The sequence below is a fragment of the Narcine bancroftii genome, chromosome 7, assembly GCF_036971445.1.
Source record: "Narcine bancroftii isolate sNarBan1 chromosome 7, sNarBan1.hap1, whole genome shotgun sequence".
In the NCBI taxonomy this organism is placed as follows: domain Eukaryota; kingdom Metazoa; phylum Chordata; class Chondrichthyes; order Torpediniformes; family Narcinidae; genus Narcine; species Narcine bancroftii.
This window is the reverse complement of record NC_091475.1, coordinates 195,298,392-195,323,629: the sequence shown is the minus strand read 5'-3', so window position 1 is coordinate 195,323,629 and position 25,238 is coordinate 195,298,392.

The window sequence follows — 25,238 nt, the reverse complement described above, 5'->3', positions numbered from 1 at the left end:
TTGTGCAGGCGATGTTCTGATGTTCAAAGATTATTCTTGAAGAGTAACATCTGTGAGTTCCAGTCTATATTTCCAATTAAGTTGTGTAAAACCTGGTTGGGAATGCTCACTTTCACTGAAGCCACAATCATTGGACAACAATTTTTGTGAAAAGGCTGGCTTCCTGGAAAAAAATTGGGGATTATCATAGACAACTTCAGGCTGAACACAAAGATAATTTAAGATTTGCTCTATCACGTCGGAAGTTGGAGAATCATTAAATTAATTTTAGTGAATTTAGCCTGTTTAATTGCATAATGATGCTGTCACATTGTGTTCGTTCAACTGAGCTACAAAATGCTTTGCCGCTGATTTTCACTTGTACTCAGCTCTGATGCTTCTCGGATCAGTGTCCAACTATGGTCGGCCTACATTGATGGATTCCAGTTGCCCTGGTCAAAATGTCCCGGTGAAACCTTTCACCATGTTCGTCACTGACGGCACCAGGATCAGCGAATGCAGAAAATGAATTTTCACTGACATGATGCACTTCGTGGCTTTGTCTGCTTGAAATCGATTAAAATATAACTGGAAATCACAAAAAATAGGTTGCACCGAAACAGCAGTACGTGATCGGAAACTTTTAAAGTGAATTTCGTGACCAGCAGCCCAAAATCTATAAAATTCACACAAAAGTGTTCAGAGTGCAAAATCATTTTTCTCCATTGTTCGAGATACCTGTGGCTGTGGTTGGACCCTAACACTAATGCCCTGGGATTGACAGCATGAGTTGGAGCAGGGTCCCACTCCTTTGGGCTTTTCAATGACTGCCACCCAAGTGGGGAGGTTAGAGGATTTTAGGGCCGATGGAGCAGTTCAGAAATAACGACAACTTTCTTCAGCTCCGTGGACCCAATCTGCATCTCCCAATGCCTGAAAAAGGCAGCTACATATTGAAAGACCCATCGCACCCCCCCACGAGACTCTCTTCTCTCTCAGGAAGACTCAGAAGTGTGAAGGTACACACTAACAGGCAATGACAGTTTCTTCCCTGTAGCCATCAGTCCACAGCACTGCAATTGTGCTGCGCTTGCTTGGAACTAATTACTCTTTCATTGTAACTTGACAATCTATAAATTGCACCCTTCGCACAGCTGTCTGTTTGTTTAAGATAACCTGTTAGACTGCTCGCAGAAGAACTCCTCACCGCACTCGGTATAATGTGACAAATAATAAAGTAACGCTCAGTTAATTGCGCGTCTTGCTGAGTTTGTGTTCCTTTAATAACTTCCTCATGTAGACTAATATGGAGCGTGGTCAGCATATATGGAGATGGACTTCAATAAAGAGAAGTGGAGAGAGGCAATAAAATGAATCATATGTGGAAAAAAATGGCAGTGCTGGCAGATCGGCTGTAACAGCAGCAATGCCATTGGTGCGGACCTGCGGAGAGTGGGGAGAGGAGACACAGCGCTCCTCTGCAAGGTTCCACCATCCAGTCCAGCTACCGACGGCTCTGTATAGGCATTCAGCAGCTTGTTCAAGGAGACAAAATTGTTTTATTTTAAACTTCTGCCACCGGGGGTGGGTCGTACCCAAGAGATTGGCAGCAGCCTCGAAGAGTTGCAGAGAACAGGAGCAAGGCACCAGAAAAGGGGGAGACAACCCCTTGTTTGAGAAGGAGAAGCAAATGAGATGACCCTATGGGACGTTGAACAAGGCGACGTCTCAGTGAGGGGCTCTGCAGCTGAGGAACACACAGGCAACAGGCTGTTAGAGGCTCGAGGAAAGGAACCCATGCAGGCTGTCGAGCTGAGATCAAAAGACTCACAACAAGCTGAAGAATGCTGGAGAATGGCTTGAAACTGCTTGGAGACTGGCTGGAGGGATATCATGTATCGGAACTGGGATGCGAGAGGGTGCCGAGCACAGGAAGGGCTCCCGTGGGGCCTTTGGCATTGGAGGCTTCCTGATCTTGTCGGTGGGTTGGATCGGGAGCTCAGGCTGCTGATGGTCTGCACTGAAGTCTGTGCGGCTGCAGAGGCTGCGGGTGCACTGGAGGCAAATCCATTGACACTCAGTGACTCTGAAGGGACTCCCCTTTCCTTCTCTTTTAATTTTACTAAAAATATATACATACAGCACAGTAACAGGTCTTTTTGGCCTACAAGCCCGTGCCGCCCAATTGCACCCAATTAATCTACAACCCCAAGTACATTTCGAACTTTGGAAGGAAACCAAAGCCCCTGCGGAAAACCAACGCAGACACAGGGTGAATGTACAAACTCCTTATAGACAGTGAAGAATTCAAACTCCGGTCCCAGTCGCTAGTGCTGTAACAGCGTTGTGCCAACCGCTATACTAACTGTGCTGCCTGTTTGACTGTCAGGGATTATCAGGCCATATCTGCTGAAGATGAAGTTTTATCTGCCTTACTGCAGACTAAACACAGTTCTGTGTAATATTACATCTGTTTTATGGCAATAAAAGAATCTTGAATCTTGAATCAAAGATTACAATTCTGATTTTATTTCATATTTCCAGCATCAGTTGATTTTTGAATTGCACTGCCTCAAACGACAATATATGGTGCGGTCACTAGTGCCTTGTAAAGTTGCAGTAGGATCTTCTGAGAGTTATTGTCCAATCTCACTAATAGAAAAGCCATCATTCCAATTGCCCCTTTGTTTACTTGGTGGCCAATATGCTCACATTCTGTGTTTCATGAAGAGACTTTCAAATGCCTTTGTGCTGCAGAGTTCAGAATCAGAATCAGATTTTATTGTCATAAGGACATAAGAAAAAGGAGCAGGAGTCGGCCATCCGGCCTGTAGATCCTGCTCTGCCATTCAGTAAGATCATGGCTGATCTGATCATTGACTCAACTCCACCTACCTACCTTTTCCCCCACATCCCTTAATTCCTCTTTTACGTAAAATTTTATCTAACTGAACCTTAAATCTTTTTACTGAAGTAGCCTCAACCGTTTCCCTGGGTAGAGAATTCCACAGATTCACCACTCTCTGGGGGGGGTGGGGGGGTGGGGGGCGAACGTTTTTCTCCATCTCTGTTTTAAATCTACTCCCCTGAATCTTGAGGCTGTGTCCCCTAGTTCTGGTCTCACCTACCAGTGAAAACAATGTTCCTGCCTTTATCTTATCAAGTCATGAAATTCACTGTTTTGCAGCCACCTCACAGTACAAAGATACATATTATAACCATCTTACAACATTACTGTAAAAAAATTAAAATAATAAAAATAATAGAGCACTAAAAGTAAGGCCGTGTCCTTGGTTCATTGATTATTCAGGAGTCTGATGGCCGTGGGAAGAAGCTTTCCTTGTGCCGCTGAGTGCTCGTCTTTAGGCTCCTATACCTTTTCCCTGATGGTTTCAAAGTGAAGAGGGCATGGTCTGGGTGATGGAGGTCTTTGAGGATAGAGGCTGCTTTTTTAAGACACCGCCTCATGTAGATGTCCTTGATGGAGTGAATTCTGGTGCCTGTGATGTCGCAAGCTGAGTTAACAACCCTCTGGAGTTAATTCTTGTCTTGTGAGTTGGCACCTCCATACCAGGCAGTGATGCCACCAGCCAGAATGCTCTCCACGGTACACCTGTAGGAGTTTACGTGAGTCTTCGGTGACATTCCAAACTTCCTCAGACACCTCACAGAGTATAGATGCTGGTGAGCCTTCTTTGTGATTGCATCAATATGGAGGCTCCAAGGCAGACCCTCAGAGATGTTGACGCCCAGTAATTTAAAGTTCTTGACCCTCTCCACGACAGACCCCTTGATGAGTTCTCCTGACTTACTCCTAAAGTTCACAATCATCTCCTTTTTGTAGTTGTTCTCTACTTAAATATTTCTGAAGAGAGGAACTTCAAATTTTCCCATATTTATCTCCATTTGACAAATTTATCACATTGACTTAATGAACCATCATCTCTCTGTAAATAGATTGAATCTTCTTCAGAATTTTCCTTCCCCTAATTTTTGTATCAAGCATAAATCTGCCTACAGCACACTTCCTTTCTTTCTGTAAATGACTTGTCTATTGTTATGAGCCCAAAGGACACCAAAACCCAGCAGCAATAGATATTCACCACGGCAAATGGTTACTTGAACAAAAGTTGTTTTTAATTATCTTTGAACTTGAAAACAGAATCAAACTTTCTTATCACTATTAACTTAACTAACCCAACTTAACCCCCCTTCTAATTCTAAGCACATGTGTATGTAATGTGTGTGTAAATTTAAGGAAAGTTCTTTGGTTAACAGTTCAATCTCACTTCTCATTCTTCCAAGCTCTCTGGTTGCAGGCAATTCTTATACTGTGCTCAGAATTTAACATGTATAAAGTTCACCAGGCTTCGGTGCTCAAAAGGTTAATTGTTACTGCTCAGGAAAGTTCTTGTAGGTTTGCAGAGAGAGATGTGTGGTTCCAGGATTTCCACAAATGAGGTATCACCATTAGTCACCTCAATGTCTCGCTGATTAAACTTGCCCTATCAGGGTTCTCCAGATGATAACCTCTTTCGTTCAGGCTACCACAAAGTTCCTTTCGGTTCCCCTTATTCCAAGAGAAACATCAGGCAGATAGTACTTCCAGCCATTTGCCACTCTGGAGCTTCTGTTCCAGTTCCAACAAGCCTCTCCTGGCTTGTTACAGCTTTCTGTGTCGCACACAGTCCAAGACTCCCTTGTGTTGGACAGTAGATGTTGGAAAGTCGGGCAGTAGATGTGACTTTTCTGGGGTTTAGTAAGGCTTTTGCAAGGTCCCCCATGGAAGGAACATTCAGAAAATCATGAGGCTTGAGATTCATCGAACCTTGGCTGTGCAGATTTGGAATTGGCTTGCAGAGAGCAGATAGAAGTAGTAGATGGGATGTGGTAGGGAGCAAATGGACCAGGAAAAAATTGAGTCGAGGCAAGATGACACTAGCTCAGTCGGACAGGTACATGCCGGTACACAAACCCAATTAACCAGGTAGATCCATTGTCATGTGTGTTTCTCTCAGTCTCTCTTTGAGACTCAAACTGCCAGGCAGCATGTCCTTCTCTCTCTCACTTGCAAAGCCCCTGACCTTCTCCAGCAAACAATAGGAGTTCATCTTTTGCTCAACCTGTTGTTTTAGGTAAACAATAACCTCTCAATGACCTTTCTGTGAAGAGGTATTAGGAGACAACCTGTCTCTTCCTGTGGCTTTAAAGATAATAGTCCATTCATTCACAAGACAATTAATAGCTACTTGTGAAATCTCCATAGCATTCTTCATAACTTCTGTAAAGTCACTGAATATGAATTCTTCAGTATTTCAAATAGTATCTGTTTTAAAGTGTTTGCATGAATGTCACCTACTCTACTTCTCCCAATTTATCTGCCAAAAACATTCCCAAATATTCCATCACACTATTGTGTAAATAGTTGTGATCCTGCTGGTACCTCACTTGATACAGATAGCCAACATGAAAATAATCCCCTTTCCTCTACTCAGCAGTCAGCAAATCCTCTATTAACACAAATGTATTTCCTCCAATCCAATGAGGTCTTGGCTTCTCAAGTTATCTTTGATGTAATATCTCAGTGAGTGTATTTTGAAAACACAAGTACTGGTATATTTCATTTACTGGATCCCCCACCCCATCATCATATTTCCCATTTTAATAAATCAAACAGGTATTATTTTGCTTCATGAATGCATGGTAACTATCTTATGATTACCTCCGTAATCATTAATTCAAACATTTTTTTTTTCAAATAACAGACATTAGGCTAAAGTTATTCATATTTTTGGCTACCGTGCCTTTTTGAATAAGATTACAACAATGGTAGTTTCCAACACTTTGGTACTTTGGCATTTAAGAAGAGATCAACTATTATTTTTGTAGCCATGTAATATTCCTAATATTCCTAATATTAATTCTCTGGCAATGGTAGTGGCGATAAAATTTCAGTTCTCCACTTTTTATTCTTAATATTAATGCAAAGACTAGAGTGTTTTCTGTTGTAAAATCTGATTGCAAAAGATTTATTTAATTCCATTTTCTTGCTTCCTCAAATACTTTATCCTCCAATGGACCTACACTATATTCACTTCAACTTACTTTTTGACTCCATAAAAGTAGTTCTTGTATTCCTTGCCCTCATAGTTTATTTGCACCTTTGATTTTTTATTTAGTCCTCCTTTATTGGATACTGAACTCATTCCAACCTTTGGGTCCACCACCAACATTTGTTTTCTTTTTCCTTTTTTTCTCTATTCAACTTAATATCTTGCTGACGACCTTGATTGATAATGGATGGTTGATCCTTGACCGTCATTTGAATCTTTCCTTGTCATTGGGGTACATTATAGCTGGCAGCCATGAAAGATCTCACTACATGCCTCCCACTGCTTAGCTATTCCCTTTCCTGCTGATCCATTGGCCCAATCCATTGTGACACCTCTCTTCTCATTCTATTGTACTTGGCATCAAAGGGAACAATGCTATGCTACACCAAATACTACGTGCAATCCTATTTCTACCAGCAATTCTATTGAGGAGGAAAATACCACGAATAAATGGCAAGTACAACAGCAAATGGATTATTTCATACTTAGTCTTGGAAGAAAGGTTAAAGAAGTAAGGCTACTTGATGCTCTGGCAATTATGTCAGTGCAGAAATAATTCCCAAATGGTTGGTCTAGCAATCGGGATTGAATATTCCTATCATATTCTCTACAGCCATAGTTATTTCATGTCCTTTATACATTACATTGGTCGTAGTGCTTTGATGCCCCTAAATTGTTGGATCTTTAATCCAGAAGCACATTAGTGCCATTGAAAGTTTCTGAGGATGATACCTCAAGAAGTTTTATAACTTTCTTATTTGGTATTTGGAAATTGTAGATTCCAAATGATACATAATTTTATACATTCCAGGCAGTGGCAACAATCTTCCTTTGTGGCCAGGTTAACACTTGCCATTGGAGCAGAGAGTTGAGCTGCATTTTGACTGCACTGGAATCAACTTGAAGGCTGATGCTGTTACATCTGACTAATCTAAACACTCCCAGTGGTGTTTGTGTGATGTGCCCCAGTGCTCTCCCATTAGAGAGGTCACACCTCCAATGTGTGCACCTTCTCTACAACAGAAATCTTTTTTTTTTCACCTGTAGCAACCAAGCAATAGATTCTACAAGTCAAAGGTTTGCGATTGGTCTATCCTCTGGGATTTACATGGAGACAGTCCACTAGTAGGCATGGCGTTATGTTGCTGACCTGCAGCAATAGAAATTCACCAAGAGACAGTTATTGTTTTTCTTTTAAAACATAATATGACAACTTAGCTAATTTAACCCCAACTGTGCGCAAATGTGTGTGCGTGCGTGCGTGCGTGCGTGCGTGCGTGCGTGCGTGCGTGCGTGCGTGCGTGCGTGCGTGCGTGCGTGCGTGCGTGTGTAGAATACCTTAACCATTACAGTTTAGGCACAATTCTGGAACGTCATTACAAATTTCAGTCTGTTGAAACTCAGACTTTTAAACTGATGCCAGAAGTAATCAAAGGAGGTGTGAGCGACCGAGTGATCAGACTGCCAAAAAACTCACAAATCCATGTTGTGTTGCTTGAATAGAAATGTCCTCTAGAACTCCCTTTATCCTTGCATGGGGGAAATAAAATGTGTGACTTCCATGAGTCTTCCAAAACCAAGCATGGGTCAGACGAAATGACCATCACAATGGTCACGATCCAATGAAGAAAATCTCCTGCTTTCTTTCCCCAGATATAGGTCAATCAATAATTCCTTGACAAGGAGAATTAGCAGAATTGTCCAATTCACATAGAATCATTCTACTTCTCTGTTTATCAGATGGCTGGCTGATCAAACTGAATCCTGTTTGTGTCCCAATCGCATGATTCATAATCATATGACTCTCTTTCACCATCTCTTTTTCCTGAATAAACAACCATTGTTCTTTTTTTGTTTATAGTCAATACTTGCCAGTGTTATTCTGTCTCACCACAAGCAGCGAATGGTTGCAGCGTGCGCTAATTCTTAAAATAATAGATCCTTGGCCTCACACTTCCTCCCTTCAATCTCTATATCTCGGGAGTCCCTGGATATTTAAAAATGCACAATTTTCAGTTTTGGTTTGAAGCGGTATTGGGCAAGGTGGGACAGGACCAGGGGTAGAATTATGTTCAGGAAGGAAGTTTATAATGGTAGCATGAAAAAGAGAAGAAATAAATCACTGTGGTTGAAGTAAAAACACAAAATACTGGAGAAACTCAGCAAGTCATACAGTGATCTTTATGAAGCAAAGGTAAAAATACATTACCAGCATTTCGGGCTTGTGCCCTTCATCAAGGTACAGACGAATGTGGGCAGGCATCCGGACAAAAGGGTGGGGGGTGGTGGGTGTTTCAGTGGAGCCAAAGGCAGGAGGTGATAGGTGGAAAAAGGAGGGTAGGGGGACAGCAGTGATCAGGGGAGGAGGGGTGGTTGGGTAATTGGAGGGGGAAGGGAGGGAGGAGAACTGGAAAAACTAGAAAGGGGAATGAAAAAAGGGCAAGCAGGTTAGCAGAAGTCGACGTTAATGCCATCTGGCTGGAGAGTGCCCAGAAGGAAAATAAGGTGGCGTTCCTCCAGTCTGCAGGTGGCTGTAGAGAACAGACCACTAGAAAACAAATAGAGTGAGAGGACTTAGGCTTCACAAACATAGTGCGTGCTGGTTGAAAAAAAACTTTATCTGGTTCAGAAATAAAAGACTGACCTTTATTCCAGGCAAACAAATAAAAAGCTACCATTGCTGGAGTTGAGTGCTGGACACAAAGATGTTGAGGAAATTCAGCATCCATCGAAACTAAAGGGCAGCTGACATTTCAGGTCTGACCCCTTCTTCTGGAGTGCCAAAAATCAAGTAGATGGGAGAAATAAATCCGATGATTCCAGAAGGCTTGTGTTAAATGGATCTAAAACTGCCACACTGAATGAACAGGGTGCTTTAATATTAGAATGCAAGGATAGAATATCTTATTAATCAACTGTCAGAACACAGATGCAAAACTTCAGTCGGATCAATAACCTCACTATGCACTAGAAATAAAAAAATCAGTCACACTGAACTTGTCGTAGTAAACAGAACCAGATGATTATTTTAAAAATGTTCCTTCCACTGCATTGAACAATGTGGGCGGGGTTTGAGGCTTGTTTAATTTCTAAATGACTTATTTAAGGTTTTATTTTTTAATCATGAGAGGGGACGAAAACAGTGAGGTCTGTTCCTATCAATCAGCCTCTTTGCTGTCCAATCAAGTGGTGCGAATGGTGAAGGGGTGCGGCTTCCCGCGTATCACAAGCCAACTGGCTTGAAAGGGAGTGGTTGGTTGTAAATGGCAGCGATGTTCCTTTCTGTTCCTTCACCCTCAATAGTTCCAGATTTCTCCATTGCCCTGATTCTCCCTTGTTGATTTGTTGATGCTATTTTCTTTTGACCTTCATTTTTCACGTGAGGTTATGATTGCACGGCTGCCAGCAGTAAGTAGACTCAAAACTCAAGAAAGACAGTACAACAGGCTTTATTCAGTTATAAGTGGTAGCTGTACTGGTAACTCCGGAGTGACTGCTCAGGAGGGGCCGGCTCAGGATTACATCCCGGGTGGTTGATTGACAGCTGGCCGGGTGTGGCCTGAAAAATTAGGGGGAATGTCAGTTGTGCCCCATCCTAAGGGACCACGCAAGAAGAGGAGAAAGGTATTTGCCCACAGTCTGCAGACATGCCAAACACTCTGCCCGAACTCCACCAGTCCACCTCCCCTTCACATCTATTACCTTCCCCCTGATTTTGTAGGTTCTCAGGTTACTGATCAGGGCAACGTGGGAACCACAGTCATTTGTTTAGATGGTAAACACACCAAAATGCTGGAGGAACTCAGCAGATCTTGCAGCATCCATAGGAGGTAAAGGTATGCAACCGATGTTTTCGCCCTGATCCCTTCTTCGAGCAGGTAGGCGTCTGAATTCAACGGCTATTGAGAAGGAAAGAAAAAGCAGGGGATGTCTAAAATTTGGTCTGTTCGTTCTGCGTTGATGCGAGACTTCTGGCTGCTTCCAGCACACGGACAAGAGATTCTCAACACAGAGTAAGGTTTCCAGGAATTAGTGGGGAAGCTGAATTTCTTCAAGAAATCTTTGAGTAAATCATTGATTCTTTCCTGAAAACACACAGTCTGAAGTATTGGACTTCCCATGATTTGTATGCCCAAGGATACACTATCCTGAGAATGAGGACATTATCTGGCTGTCACAGAAAGAGATTAAATGGGAAATATGGTTATATATGGTTAAAGATTTCATTGGGATTAACATTACAGTAGCACCATGGAATCATAGAAGATTATAGCACTGCAAGAGGCTTTTATTGAGCCCACAATGTTCCTAGAATGAGCCTGTGACAGATTATGTTGTATTTTATCTTCTATACATATATGTTTTAAAGGAGATAAATTGTAGGTCATATACAAACACTTTAAAACAGATCTCATTTAAAATGGTGGAGCTCTGCTCAAGCCAGACATTCCAGCTCCGAGGGCCTTTGCAAAAGCTTTGGGGAGTCTACAGAGACTTCACAAATAGATTGCTGTTTTGAAAAGCCAACAGATGAAAGAACATGGAGGATTAGGTTCGGAGCCTCACTCTGAATAAGTGCAGGTTGGTGTTCTAAGAGAGTCATGTGGTTTTCCAAGCAGAGAGACCCAAACAGGCTTGACTGAGAGAGAGAGAGAGAGAGAGAGAGAGAGAGAGAGAGAGAGAGAGAGAGAGAGAGAGAGAGAGAGAGAGAGAGAGAGAAAATTCAGTTCTACAGTTTATCAGCTGCAGCTGGGACTGGAACAGGACAAGCTGGCAAGACAAGAGGTCGTTGGTTCAGGGAGAGAGAGAAAAGATTTAAAAGGAACCTGAGGGGCATGGTTTTTATATAGATGGTGGTGGGTATGTGGAAAGGAAATTATACAGGTGTGTACAATTATAACATATGAAAGACATTTGGACAGATTCGTGGTTAAGAAAGTTTCAGAGGTATATGGGCGAAATGCAGGCAAATGAAACAAGCAGAGGAACACACCTTGGTCAGCATGGATTACTTGGGCTGAAGGGCCTGTTCTAGTGTTGTCTAACCCTATGCTCTCTGATGCTGTGAGCCTGTGGCTCTACTAGCCTTGACACAATGCTTCCCTGATGTGGTGCTTGATGGGATTCATTTTCTCATCTCTGGTAGGAAATGGTTAGGTCACTGATCCAAACATTGTTGAAGAGGATATGGGACAGTCAGGAATCTTTATCTCACCAAATGGCCAAAGATTTACTGAACGGTTCCTGAAAATTTGTATTCAATGAAGGTGGCATGCAACCATAGTAAAAATCCAAACACGATGGCAAGGGGGAAACCTTTCAACTGAGATGGGTGTAAGAGTGATTATTTTTGACCCACTACCATCAAGAAGATACAGGAGCATCAAATTCAGACTGGCAGACTGCGAAATAGCTTCTTCCTACAGGCTGTGAGGTTGATGAACAGTATCCTGCAACTGAGTAAATAATTTCAAAATAGTTATATTTACTTAATATTATATCTTTATTCATCTATGTCATTATTATGTACTGTGTATTGTGTGTATGTGTTTTTATTGTGGTCCGAAGATACAGTGAATTCACATATTATCTTATAAACATTACTCCAAATTTAAACCTGAATCTCTTTGTCTTTATGCCAGCCCTGTTTTTATTTTAAGGCACTAGGAATTAATTGGGACTCTTGCCTTAAATCTTTTCTTTGCCCATTAAGACCATAAGACATGCGAGCAGAATTAGGCCATTCGGCTCATTGAGTCTGCTGTACCATTTCATCATGGCTGATTTGCAATCCTCTTTAACTCCTTTCTCCTGACTTTTTCCCATAACCCTTGCTTCGCTTCCCGATCAAGAATGTATCCAACTCCACCTTAAAAATCCTCAATGAGTTAGCCTTCACAGCGGCAATGGATTCCACAAATTCATCACTCTCTGGGTAAAGAAATTCCTCCTCATCTTTGTTCTAAAGAGACATTTTTGCATTCTGAAGCTATGCCCGCTGAACCCAAACTCCCTCACCACAGGAAACATCCTCTCCACAGCCATTCACTCCAGGTCTTTGGAGAATAACCTTAGCTTCTCTATTCTAATCTTACAGAAATCTCTCATTTCCCAGACAATATTTTCTGCAGTCTCTTTGTGACTTTCTCACGCTTCCCCAAGTTTGGTGACCATAAATGGATGCAACACTCTACTTGTGGCCCAGTGATTTTAAAGGTTGCATGAAATTTCATATGGACAGTTACCGATAGAGATAGGAGAATGCAGAAAGGAGTGTTAAGGTGGGAAGAGAGCATGATTCTATAGCAATGAGCGTAGGACTAGAGGTGTGGTGGTTGGGGGGTGGGGGGTGGGATGTAATAATAGTAGATGATAATTTCTATGGATTTGGAAAGGATGCCTTTTGTCTTCTGGACCTGAGAAATCTAAAATTATTGGGTGGGTTGTGGCAGCATAACGCTAGTGATGGAAGTACCGGAATGCCAGTGGGAGCTTCGGGAATGGAGATTATTTGGTATGAAGTACTGTATTCCAGCGGTTGGGATTTTGGAAAGAAAGCTCCCTGTGTGTTGCTGCTACAGTGTTTGGTCTGTTATTTTGTGAAATGATAATGTTATTTAAAACAGGCAAGTTGTGTTCCGCTCGAAACACGACCTGCGGTTATCGAGCTCAATTAATCACCACCTGTTCAATCCAGTTGAGGACAGAGTGTACATGATTTACATGATTTGAGTAAGTGTTCTACATTAATCATAGGTCACAGCTTCCTTTAAACTTCAGTAATTCTGTAGTTCATTTCCACCCAGGCTCCATGGTCTTTGATTCACTTGGAGTTCAGAAGCCTAATGATCCCAGGCTTCTGTTCTGTTTTGAGGGTATGATCAGATCTCTTTATATGATCTCAGAACTAATTCTTGGCCGAGAAGCTCAATGCAAAGGATGTGTTGGCAGAGTTGCCATCTCTGACAGAGGCTTTCAAATTGCGCTCTGAGGTGAATACAAAGGATTCCACATCACTTGTCCAATAGACCAGATGTCTCCCTCTGCTCTGACCAATATTCAGGGTGCAACATGAAAACTGTTCCTTTCACTGCTGTTGTGCAAAGAATTGCAAAAAGAGGCAAGTATCCACACTTTAAAAACAAATCATTAACTGAAAAGTGGTTTAGGATCTTACCAAATAGGCCCTTTGGCATCAGTCATTCATGCTGACCAATTTGGTATTCTGAGTCAATCCAATATTGTCCATATCCTTCTTAACCATTCCTATCCATATATCTATCCAAATTTATTTTGAACATCATAATTGTACCCTCTTCAATAGTTTCCTCTGGCAGCTTATTCCAATAATGGACTGAATAAAAATGTTGATCCACAGTTTCCCCCCTTAAATCTCTTGCCTCTCATCTTAAATCTCTCCTCTCTCACTTTTACATTCCCCGCTTGAGGACATGAAATGCAAATGCTTTGTCCTTCAATTAGATTTTTGTTCTCTCAGGAAATACCTATATGATGGTCAGCAAAGCTTTTGGAAATCTATTCCCCTGGTCCTTGACACAGCAATCTCACATATCCTGTAGCTTTGATGCTTGACGTGTGCTTTTCTTTTAATTTATGTCATCACTGATGCAGAAAAGTGTTGCCAAAATAAAGTAGCTGCCTCAGCTAGAAAAAGTTACGTTGTACAATTTATCATGAGAAGAAACTTGCTTAGCCAGATACTTGTGTTCTTTAGTGATTGGTCCTGGTGAATGCTGAGTGAAGCATTACGAAACAGTGGGAGACCACCTCCCCGCCACCCCCCCCCCCCACCCCCCAATCACCTACCCAGCACAGTTTGAAGAACTGAAAATGCCCTTTGTTGTTACATTACCTGGGACCTCTGAGCTCAGGATGATCTTCAACAAACTATGAACAGCATGAAATAGGAATAAACTTGCTATTGCTGCCAGCAAACTGGGAGTTTCGACACGCACCCGTTCCAAAGATAAGCATTTTAGATTGAAAATTGCAACTCGCCGGATTTCATTTCAAAAGAGCTTCATCAGCAAAAACAGCTTATTTTGAAACATCATGTACGTAGGTTTCCCCTCTGCAACGTAAATCATGTTTGGATAAGGCTGATCTTCAAAGAACCAGAGAACCACGGAACATTACAGCACAGAAAACAGACCCTTTGGCCCTTCGAGTCTGTGTCGAACTTTTATTCTGCTTAGTCCCACTGACCTGCACCTAGTCCATAGGTCTCTATATCTCGCCCTTCCATGTACCTGTCCAAATTTTTCTTAAATATGAAAATTGAGCCTGCATTCACCACTTCTGATTGCAGCTTGTTCCACACACCCACTGTGTGAAGAAGCTTCCCTTCATGTTCCCCCTAAACTTTTTTCCCTTTCACTCTTAACCCAAGTCCTCCAGTTTGTATCTCACCCAACCTCAGTGGAAAAAGCCTAGTTGCATTTACTCATCTATATCCCACATCATTTTGTATCAAATCTCCCCTCATTCTTCTACGGTCCAGGGAATAAAGGCCTAACTGTTTTAACCTTTCCCTGTTAACTATTCCTAAAGTCCTGGCAACATCCTAGCATAAACCTCTTTTTTTTATTCAGATGGGGGCTGGGGCATTGCAAGCAAAGCCACCATTTATACCCATCCTTCTTTGATCTTGAGCAGTTGGATATGACTAATTTTTTTTTGCTGAGCTAGTTTAAGAGAGTGGAGAGCACCAAGTTCCTTGGAGTTTGCTTAACTAGTGACCTATTGCAGACACACATCTCTTCACTTGTCAGGAAGGCACAACAGCAACTGTTCTTTCTGAGAAGACTGAAGCGGGCAAGGCTACTGACCACCATTATGTCAACCTTCTATAGGAGCTCTATCGAGAGCGTCCTGGCCACCTGCATCACAGTGTGGTACAGTTGCTCCAGCGAAATGGATCGGCGGTCAATCCTCAAGGCCATAAGAGTGGCAAAGAGGATCATGGGAGTTTCCCTTCCCTACAGACATGATCTACTAGGATTATTGTCAGACAAGGGCACACAAAATCATTGATGACCCCTTCCACCCGGCACATAGCATCTTTCACTTGCTTCCATTGGGAAAGAGATTCAGGAGAATCTACACCTCACCAGGCTGGGGAACAGTTTCTTCCTACGGGGAGAGAGAATGCTGAACGATGAAGGAACTCACACTAACCATTTGAAACTTTCATATTCATGAGACAACATTTATTTATTTATTTGTATAGATTAAATACTTGTTCTGCATATGTATTGCTTGTATCTGTGTTATGTCTGATTCTATGTCTACTGTTTCATCAGGTTGTTCTTGTACAATCAGAGGACAATAAACTTGACTTGACTTAAGGAGCACTTAATAATCACATAAAAGGTCAGATTTCCTTTCCAAAAGAACATTGGATAAATCTGTCATTATTACGCACACAAGAGTGGGGAAAAAAAACTACTACTGATCAATTAATTAACTTTGCGAACAAGAATATTTCTAGTTTTTATGGCGGGTATGAAATGCATAACAAAGATAAAAACTGGAGGGGAGGAGTCACGTGATGGAGTAGTGGCCGGTAGGACAATACCAGCCCTCTCCAGAAAAGAAGGAAAAAAGTAAAGAAAAAGCAAAGCCACAGACACACAAACCACAACAAATTAAAAATAAAGGTGTGGAGGAAGTGGCACCAAAGAAAGAAAAGCCAAAAACAATGGGAAGAAAAGAAGAAGGAAAGACGCCAGAAGAGAAAGGTGAAGGCCTTACCTGTACGAAGAAGCAGGGACCTGTCATGCTAATGAATATGTATGAGATGTACCGGAAGTCACGTGGTATGAGAGAGAGATAAGAACACAAGCAGGAGAACAAAGGAAAATGGGAGAATAAAGCCACTAAGAATTTTACCTGATAAAACTTGTGTTTAATGTTTTATTAACTTCACATTTCGGGCCACAAATGTGACATTGGCGACGAGGATGAAAGAAGCTTGAAGAAAATTAAAGACTAAACAAGATTACAGAGGTTTACAGACAACTTCAAGGTGATAAGAATTTTCTCTTTGTCTCAGTACTTTTGGGACTGGAATATTTCCTCATGGCTGGGGCAGACGGTGACTTTCTAACACATAGTGGAATTGCTCATTTTGACCCGACTGGTGATGCAAGTACTGTAAGTGTGAAGTGGAAGGCATGGCTGGAAGAATTTGAATCCTATGCCGACAGTCGTGGCCTATTTCTAGATACCGGTACGGTTGAACAAAAAGCGCAGAGAAGGGCGTTACTTCTTTTCACTGCTGGAGCTGCAGTTCGGGAAACATTTAAGACACTTTTGAATACTGGAAGAAAGGATGAGTACCGGAAAGCGGTAGATGCATTAAATGCACTCTACGTAGTGACACCGAATGCTACATTTCAACGCCATTTGTTTCGGAGAACGAGACAAGAAGATGGCCAGACAATTGATCAGTACGTGACGAGACTACGCCAGCTAGCTGTTGGATGCAATTACATGCCAGCTGATTTGGACAACCAATTATTGGATCAAGTCGTACAGCACTGTAGATCAGATAAACTCAGAAGACGTCTACTGGAAAGAGGGAGTGAGTTGGAACTCACCGATGCTTTAATGCTGCTGCATTAGAGGCTGTTGAAGGGCAATTTCATACCATGACCCTGAAAAACCCTGAAAGACAACTCAAGCCAGCAAATTAAGAGGCTCTCACATCGCCATAATCAGCCAAGATATACGCCGACACAGGACGTGGAGTGTTATCGATGTGGAAACTGAGGTCACTTTGGAAAAGACCCATATTGCCCGGCCAAAGGCAAAGTTTGCAGAAAGTGTGGAGGTAAGGACCACTTTGCAAAGAAGTGCAAAAGCAAGTCCAATGCAGACCAGAAGAGGAAGAGTACAACTTCCAAAGGCAAAGCCTGGGGGAAAGGAAAGTATCCTGGAAAGAAAGATACCATTCGCCAGATAGACGGTGACGATGATGATACCCAGGAGGAACAGAGTTGTTACCAATTTACGTTGAATGAAGTACGTCATGAGAAGGTCCCAGTGATCATTGGTGGAGTGACAGTTCAGGTCATTGTAGACTCAGGCAGTGACAGTAATGTGATTGATTGACATTTATGGGAGAAGTTGAAAAGGAAAAAGATCATCTGTACCTCAAAGAAGTGTTCCAAGAAACTGTATCCATACACAGCAACCAAGCCATTGCAGACCATTGGATGTTTTACTGCAACTGTTGAAGCTGGAGATAAGTACACCGAAGCAGAGTTTATGGTCATAGAAGAGAAGGGAGAACCATTGCTGAGTAGAAGCACAGCGCAAGACCTGGCAATACTTCATATTGGAGCTTGTGTCAATTCAATTCAGTCATACGAGGATATGAAGCAAGAATTCCCCGCAGTCTTCCAAGGAGTAGGTCGACAATTGAAGCTAGCGGTAGATGAAACGGTCAAACCCAAGGCACAACCAATGCGCCGAACTCCGTTTGAACTTCGTGGGAAAGTCGAAGCCAAAATTAAAGAATTGATCGAACAAGACATTATAGAACCTGTGGAACATTCGACACAATGGATCAGTCCCGTAGTGATTGTGCCCAAACCAAAGGGTGACATAAGACTATGTGTTGACATGAGAATGGCCAATGAAGCTATAATTAGAGAACGACACCCTATACCAACAGTGGAAGAAATAAACTTTACCTTCACTTACCAATATCCCACCATGGAAAGAGGAGCCCACTCCCTGAGGTCAGAGGAAACCCCGAAGGGTCAGGACCCACTGAATGCAGGACTATAAGAATGGCTCACAGAGCCAAACAGAAGTGCACAACCGCGCATGACAAAGACAACACCGACGGGAGGGGGGACCAGCTGAGAATTTAATGAAATAAAAAGAAGAATAAAAGGTACAGAAGAAAAAATGAGTAGATAAGAGATGGTCATGACAGAAATAGTGAAAAGAGTAGACAAGGTGGAAGACCAAAAAACAGCCATAGAAATCGAAGTGGACGACTTAAAAAGGAAATTGGAAGAATCTGATAAAAAAAAGTTAAAGAAACACAGGAGTTGTCAGCGCAGAAGATGGATATAATGGAAAACTATAATAGGAGAAACAATATAAAGATAGTGGGCCTTAAGGAAGATGAAGAAGGCAAAGATATGAAAGAATTTATAAAAGAATGTATCCCCAAGGTCCTGGGAATGCCAGAAATATAGGAAGGAATGGAAATAGAAAGGGCACACAGAACATTAGCCCCAAAACCACAGCCACAACAAAAACCAAGATCAATTCTAGTAAAATTCCTGAGATATATGACAAGGGAAAATATATTGGAGAAGGCAATGAAAAAAATGAGAGAAAACAAAAAGCCACTGGAATACAAAGGTCAATTTTTTTTCTACCCAGATATAAGATTTGAGCTCCTGAAGAAGAGGAAGGAGTTTAATGCAGCAAAATCGATCCTATGGAAGAAAGGCTATAAATTTATGTTAAGATATCCAGCAGTGGTTAAAATAGTTATCCCGAGGCTGCAAAGCAGACTGTTCTCGGATCGGAGAAAGCATGAGAATTTGCAGAACGCCTGCAAAACAGACAGAGAGATGGAGAGGTGTAACAAGAACAAGAATGACGACAAACTTCATATAAAGAAGAAATGTAATGTATAAGTAAGAACTAAGAAGGGGAAGAAAGGGAAGAAAGGAAGTAAGGAGGGAATTAAGAGAGTGAGCTTTGTTATATGTGAAGATTAAAATCTTTTCTGGGGGGGTCTGGGTGGGAGAGAATAACAGTCACTGCGAAATCAGTTGACGCTTGCGAGCGGGTTCACAAATCCAAATGGAGAGGGGAGATGTGGTTGCCCGGCAAGGGACAAGGGGCAACTCAGAGAGGGGAGGGACATTTGGGGGTTAAGGGAATTTTAGATGTGGGAATAGTGGAAATATTTTATGTTTTAGAAATGTTGTCTTACAATGTGTTCAAAAAAAGAAAACCGAAATGGATAAGGGGGGAAGGTGGTGATGAGAAAACGGGAAGGAAAGATAAACAAAGTGTGAAATGGCCATGTTGAACTATATGACTATAAATATTAATGGAATACATAACCAAATCAAAAGGAAGAGGCTGTTAAATTTACTGAAGAAATAAAAAATTGATATAGCATTCATGCAGGAAACACATCTAACTGAAGTGGAAAACAAGAAATTAAAGAGAGACAGGTTGGGCACGTAACGGCAGCATCATATAATTCAAAAGCCAGAGGAGTAGCTATATTAATCAATAAAAATGTACCAGTCAAAATAGAGGAGGAAATAATAGATCCACCAGGGAGATATGTAATGATAATGTGTCAGATATATTCAGAATTTTGGAATTTGCTCAATGTATATGCATCTAATGAAGAGGATCAAAAATTTATGCAAGGTATCTTTTTGAAGATTGCAGATACACAGGGTAATACACTGATAGGAGGGGACTTTAACCTTAATTTGGACTCAAAGATGGATAAAACTGGAAAAAAGAACAAAGTAACAAAATTTATGGTTACACCCAAAGGAGAAGGAATACTCATATTATTCTGGTAAACATAAAACATACTCAAGGATAGATCTTTTCCTGTTGTCAGCCCACATCCAAGGGAGAGTTAGGAAAACGGAATATAAAGCTAGATTGTTATCGGATCACTCACCCCTGTTATTAGCAATAGAGCTGGAGGACATCCTACCGAGAATGTATAGATGGAGATTAAACTCCATGCTACTTAAAAGACAGGATTTTAGAGATTCATTGAACGACAAATTAAAATGTACTTTGAAATAAATATGGAATCAGTGAAAGGTAAATTTATACTATGGGATGCAATGAAAGCGTTCATTAGAGGGCAGAAAATAAGTTATGTAACTAAAATGAAGAAGGACTACAATCGGGAAATAGAACAGCTGGAAAGGGAAATAGCAAGTACAGAAAAAGAATTAGCAATAAGGGAAGATACACAAAAAGAAGAGAATTGGCGGAAAAAAAATAAATTATGAAACACTACAAACATACAAGGTGGAGAAGAACATAATGAAGACAAAACAGAAGTATTATGAGCAAGGAGAAAAAACGCACAAAATACTAGCTTGGCAGCTTAAGACAGAACAAACTAAATGAACGGTATTGGCATCAAAGAAAAAGGACAAATCAATTACATATAACCCAACAGAGATCAATGAAAACTTCTAGGAATTCTATGAGCAACTATATCGAACTGAGAACGAAAGGAAAGAAGACAAAATAGATGAGTTTCTAGATAAAATTGAACTACCGAAATTGCAAGAAGAGGAGCAAAATAAATTAATAAAATCATTTGAAATAGAGGAAATACAGGATATATATATAAAAAAATGCCGAACGATAAAACGTCGGGAGAGGATGGACTACCAATAGAATTCTATAAAACATTTAAAGACTTATTAATTGCTCCTCTCCTGGAAGTAATGAACCAGATTGAAGAAACACAAAACATGCCAGATTCATGCAAAACAGCAATAATTACAGTAATTCCAAAGACGGGGAAAGATCCACTAACACCAGCATCGTATAGTCCAATATCTCTACTTAACACAGATTATAAGATAATAGCTAAACTATTAGCAAACAGATTGTCCGACTGTGTACCAAAAATAATAAAATTAGATCAAACTGGATTTATTAAGAAAAGAAGAACAACGGACAATATCTGTAAGTTCATTAACTTAATCCATGTAGTACAAGGAAACAAGACACCAACAGTGGCAGTTGACTTAGACGCAGAGAAAGCCTTTGACAGAGTAGAATGGAATTATTTATTCAAAGTACTACAGAGGTTCAACCTACCAGAGAAATATATTAATTGGATTGAAGCATTATGTAAGGGACCATTGGCAAAGGCGACAGTAAATGGATATATAATCAAGCCAATTTAAATTAAGCAGATAAACTAGGCAGGGATATCCACTATCTCCCTCATTGTTCGTGTTAGCTATAGAACCAGTGGCAGAACTGATAAGAACAGAAAATAAAATAAGAGGGATAAAAATAAAAGAGAAGGAATATAAAATCAGTCTATTTGCAGATGATGTCATAGTATACTTAACAGAACCAGAAATATCAATAAAATAATTACATAAGAAATTGAAGGAAAATGGAGAAGTATCGGGGTACAAGATCAACGCAAATAAAAGTGAAGCAATGCCAATGAATAATGCGGATTTCACAAAGTTTAAGAAAGAATCACTATTTAGATGGCAAACACGAGCAATTCGATACCTTGGTATACAACTAGATAATAATCTAGGCCATCTATACAAACTAAATTATCAGCCATTAATGAAGAAATTACAAGACGACTTAGAACATTGGAAAGACTTACCACTAACACTGATAGGAAGGGTAAACTGCATTAAAATTAATATCTTCCCAAGGATACAATACCTATTTCAATCGTTACCAATTCACCTAACAGAGAAATTCTTCAAGGAGCTAAAGAAAATAATAAGGAAATTCTTATGGAAAGGGGGGACCGAGGATAGCGCTAGATAAATTAACAGAATGTTACAAACAAGGGGGCTTACAGCTACCAAACTTTAAGAATTATTATAGAGCAGCACAATTAAGATACCTATCAGATTTTTATCAAACAAAGGAAAAACCAGATTGGACCAGATTAGAGCTAGATAAAATAGGGGAGAAGGCACCTGAACATATACATATAAGTGGGATAAAAAGCTAGTGCAACATAGGAATTCACCAGTACTGCACCATCTGCTCAACATTTGGAAGAAGGTTCACATAGAAAGGAATAAAACAAATTATCAACTACCAAAATGAATATTGACGCAAAATCAACTAATCCCTTTCACAATAGATAACCTTTCCTTTAGAGAATGGGAGAGAAAAGGGATCAAAAGAATAGAATTTTTTTTTCGGGAAATAAATTATTATCTTTTGAACAAATGAAGGACAAATATAATATAACTCATGGTACAATGTTTGCATACCACCAACTGAAAACCTACTTGAAGGACAAAGTAAACCCAAACAAAAATGGGAACAAGATCTAAACATAAAGATAAAGAATGAAACATGGGAAAAGCTATGCTCCGGAACTATGAGAAATACAATAAACATGAGGTTACGCATGATACAATATAAATGGTTACACAGGCTATACATTACACCCCAAAAGTTAAATAAATGGGACCAAACAGTATCAGACAGATGTTTTCGTTGAAGAAGGAAACAGGAATTACAGTACATGCAATTTGGGCATGTGAGAAAGTGGAAATTTTTTGGGAAGATCTAAACCAGGTATTAAATCCAGAGATCTTTCTTCTAAGTAATATAAGAAGTAAAGAACTTGGACTCAATTTGGATGGAGCACAAAAAAGATTTATTATGATAGCCTTAGCTGTAGCAAAAAAATGTATTATGTCAACCTGGAAATTAGAAGATAGCCTGAGAATACAGCAATGGTACATGGAAATGAATAAATGTATCCCATTAGAAAAAAAAACATATAATTTAAGAAATAACATCACAGTATTCGAACAAATTTTGGAAGGGTACATGGAACACAACAGAGAAGTCCTACCGCGGACCTCCACCACCTAAAATGACAGAAGGAGAAGAAGACGAAATGAACTGACCCAGTATGTAAAAGTAGATGACACAAATTTCTTGTTTATTTTCATTGTGTGATGACATTGTTTAATGTGTTTAATGTATCATATAGGTTGAACGCTGAAGGGGGGGGGGGTGAAGGAGGGAGGGAAGGGAAGGGGAAAAAGGGGAGAAAATGACACTGTGTATAATCAAGTGGGAAATGTTTGTGTGTATTTTGGTTAGTATGGTTCACAGTGTGAAAAATTTTAAAAATTTAAAAAAACAAAGATAAAAACTACTGAAAGGGTCAAGCAGCGTCTGTGGAGGCAAAAGGGTCATTGATGTTGATGTGTGGGGTGAAGACCCTGTATCAGGATCGAGTGGGAAGATAGGCAGAATAGAAAATGACGGCCCTGCTGGAGTTCCTATAACATCAGCATTATCGATGGTGCGGACCCAGGAGAGCGGAGCCACAGTGCTAGTCCAAAGGATTCAACTGCTGCCCGGTGCTAACGCCGATGGCTTTAAACAGCCTGTTAAATGAGCCTTTTACTTTAAAATCCTGCAACCCCAGAAGTCTGTGCCCAAGATGGCAGCGCCTATACTCAGCAGTGGCCACGAGGTGTGTAGATTGCAGGGGAATAGTGGACTGGTGCATGGCACTAGAAACTGGAAGAACACCTCCTGTTGAGAAGGAAAAGCAGAGAAAACAACGCAAGAGGACGGTGACAACAGCAGTGCATCAGTGAATGGCTCATGGGAACCCTGATGTCCTCAGGGAGGTTGCACCTGGGAGCCCCTGCTGTAGAGGTTGGTGATAAGGGCCCATTCCCTGATGAACTTCGTGCCCTTGCTAATGGTACCACTGCAGTTGGCAGATCAGGTCTCCTTCTAACAGCATGGAAAACCTGGTCCACACCACATTCACTTCCTGGTCCCACAGCATTCTTCACTTCTCAATCTCCCTCAGGATGCACTCACCGGGAGTTGTAAACTGAGTGCTATGAGGACAGACTACCCAAAATGCTAGCCTCTAGATGAGAAAGACAAATATAGGAGCCCCCTCTTCCCACAACCCTGGAGTAGCCAGGCAGCTAGTTGCTCGCCCGACCGCTGGCGTTATCTGTCTGCCATTGTAACCAATTGGCCGAGTACTCCCTCTCTAAGACCTTATACTGGCCCCTATCCCATCTGCTCGGACCCTCACTGCTCTCGGCACTCTCTCCATCATGGAAAGTCGATAGGGGCCCTCCATGGTGGGTCTAGGACACCATAGTCACTGTCTGGGCTTGCAAAGTCTCTCCAGGATGTAGCAGGGGGAGGGGGTGCACATAATCAGACTCTACCTCTGCAACATCTTCATTGTCCAACAATACATCACCATCTCCCGACCACACGTCACTCTCTTCCCCGTGTATCATGATCGCCTTGCCAGCTAGGTCGACGGGCTGCCTGAAGCTGTTGTATTTCAACCAGCTGACAAGAAGCTTCAGTGAATTTCATTCCTACATGGTTTGTGCCTCTAGCAGGGACCCACACTGGATTGTCTGGGATTCTATCTGCTCATCTTTCTGAGCACCCTTACTGCTTAACTCCAATCTGATATCCCACTGGCGCCTCAGTAGGAATACTAGTAGCCATAGGGCTTGTCCACCACTCCCCCGACCTCAGGAAACTCTGATTCTTCCAGAATGGAGACCACTTGGTGTACTATTTTCTCTCTGTAGGAGGTCAACCATCGACCCAGTTGACTGGGCTACCATCCTCGCCACCAAATAGCTGAACCCGACAGTCATCAGTCCACCCAGGAATTTGACACTCTGACCTCAGGCTGCTCCCCTATTTGTGCATCCATGCACCCAACAGGACGCCCACACACACACTTGCTTATACAATCTCCCACATTGTTAATGTGATCTTCCATTCCCACACGGCTAAGACTCCATGTGTGTCCAGCCAAAACTCTTTTGAACCCTGCTTGCAGTGCCAATTGTCATGTTGTGAAGATTATCAGGTTTGGTGGGTTCACAGAGAGGCAAGTGTTGCAATCACATGTACTTTCATTAACAAATGGGAGAGAATGTTAAATGGTACTCAATTACTATTTCACTTAAGCAACAATATAGACATCACCTCGGTCCTAGGTTGGACTCTGACAGTAGTGAACCTATAGTCGACACTCTCACACATTTGAGTGCGCACACTACAAACAGGGACGCTGACACTCATCCAGTACTCTGGCCAACAGAGTTGTGGCTCCCTGCAAGTATTGATCTATCGCAATACAGGTGCTTAACCTTTTGTCCGGGATTCCAAAAACCGGCAACCTCCCAAAACTGGCATTCTTTTCGGTAGATGAAATGTGCTCATCAAAAATGGAATTTGGCACCAAACATGACCTGACACGACCCTTGCTCAACTCCTGAGTATTTTGTTGTGTTCCATGTCGCTAATTAGTGGTATCCTACCCGTTAAGCGTGACCCTCGCTCAATTCACATTGGAAT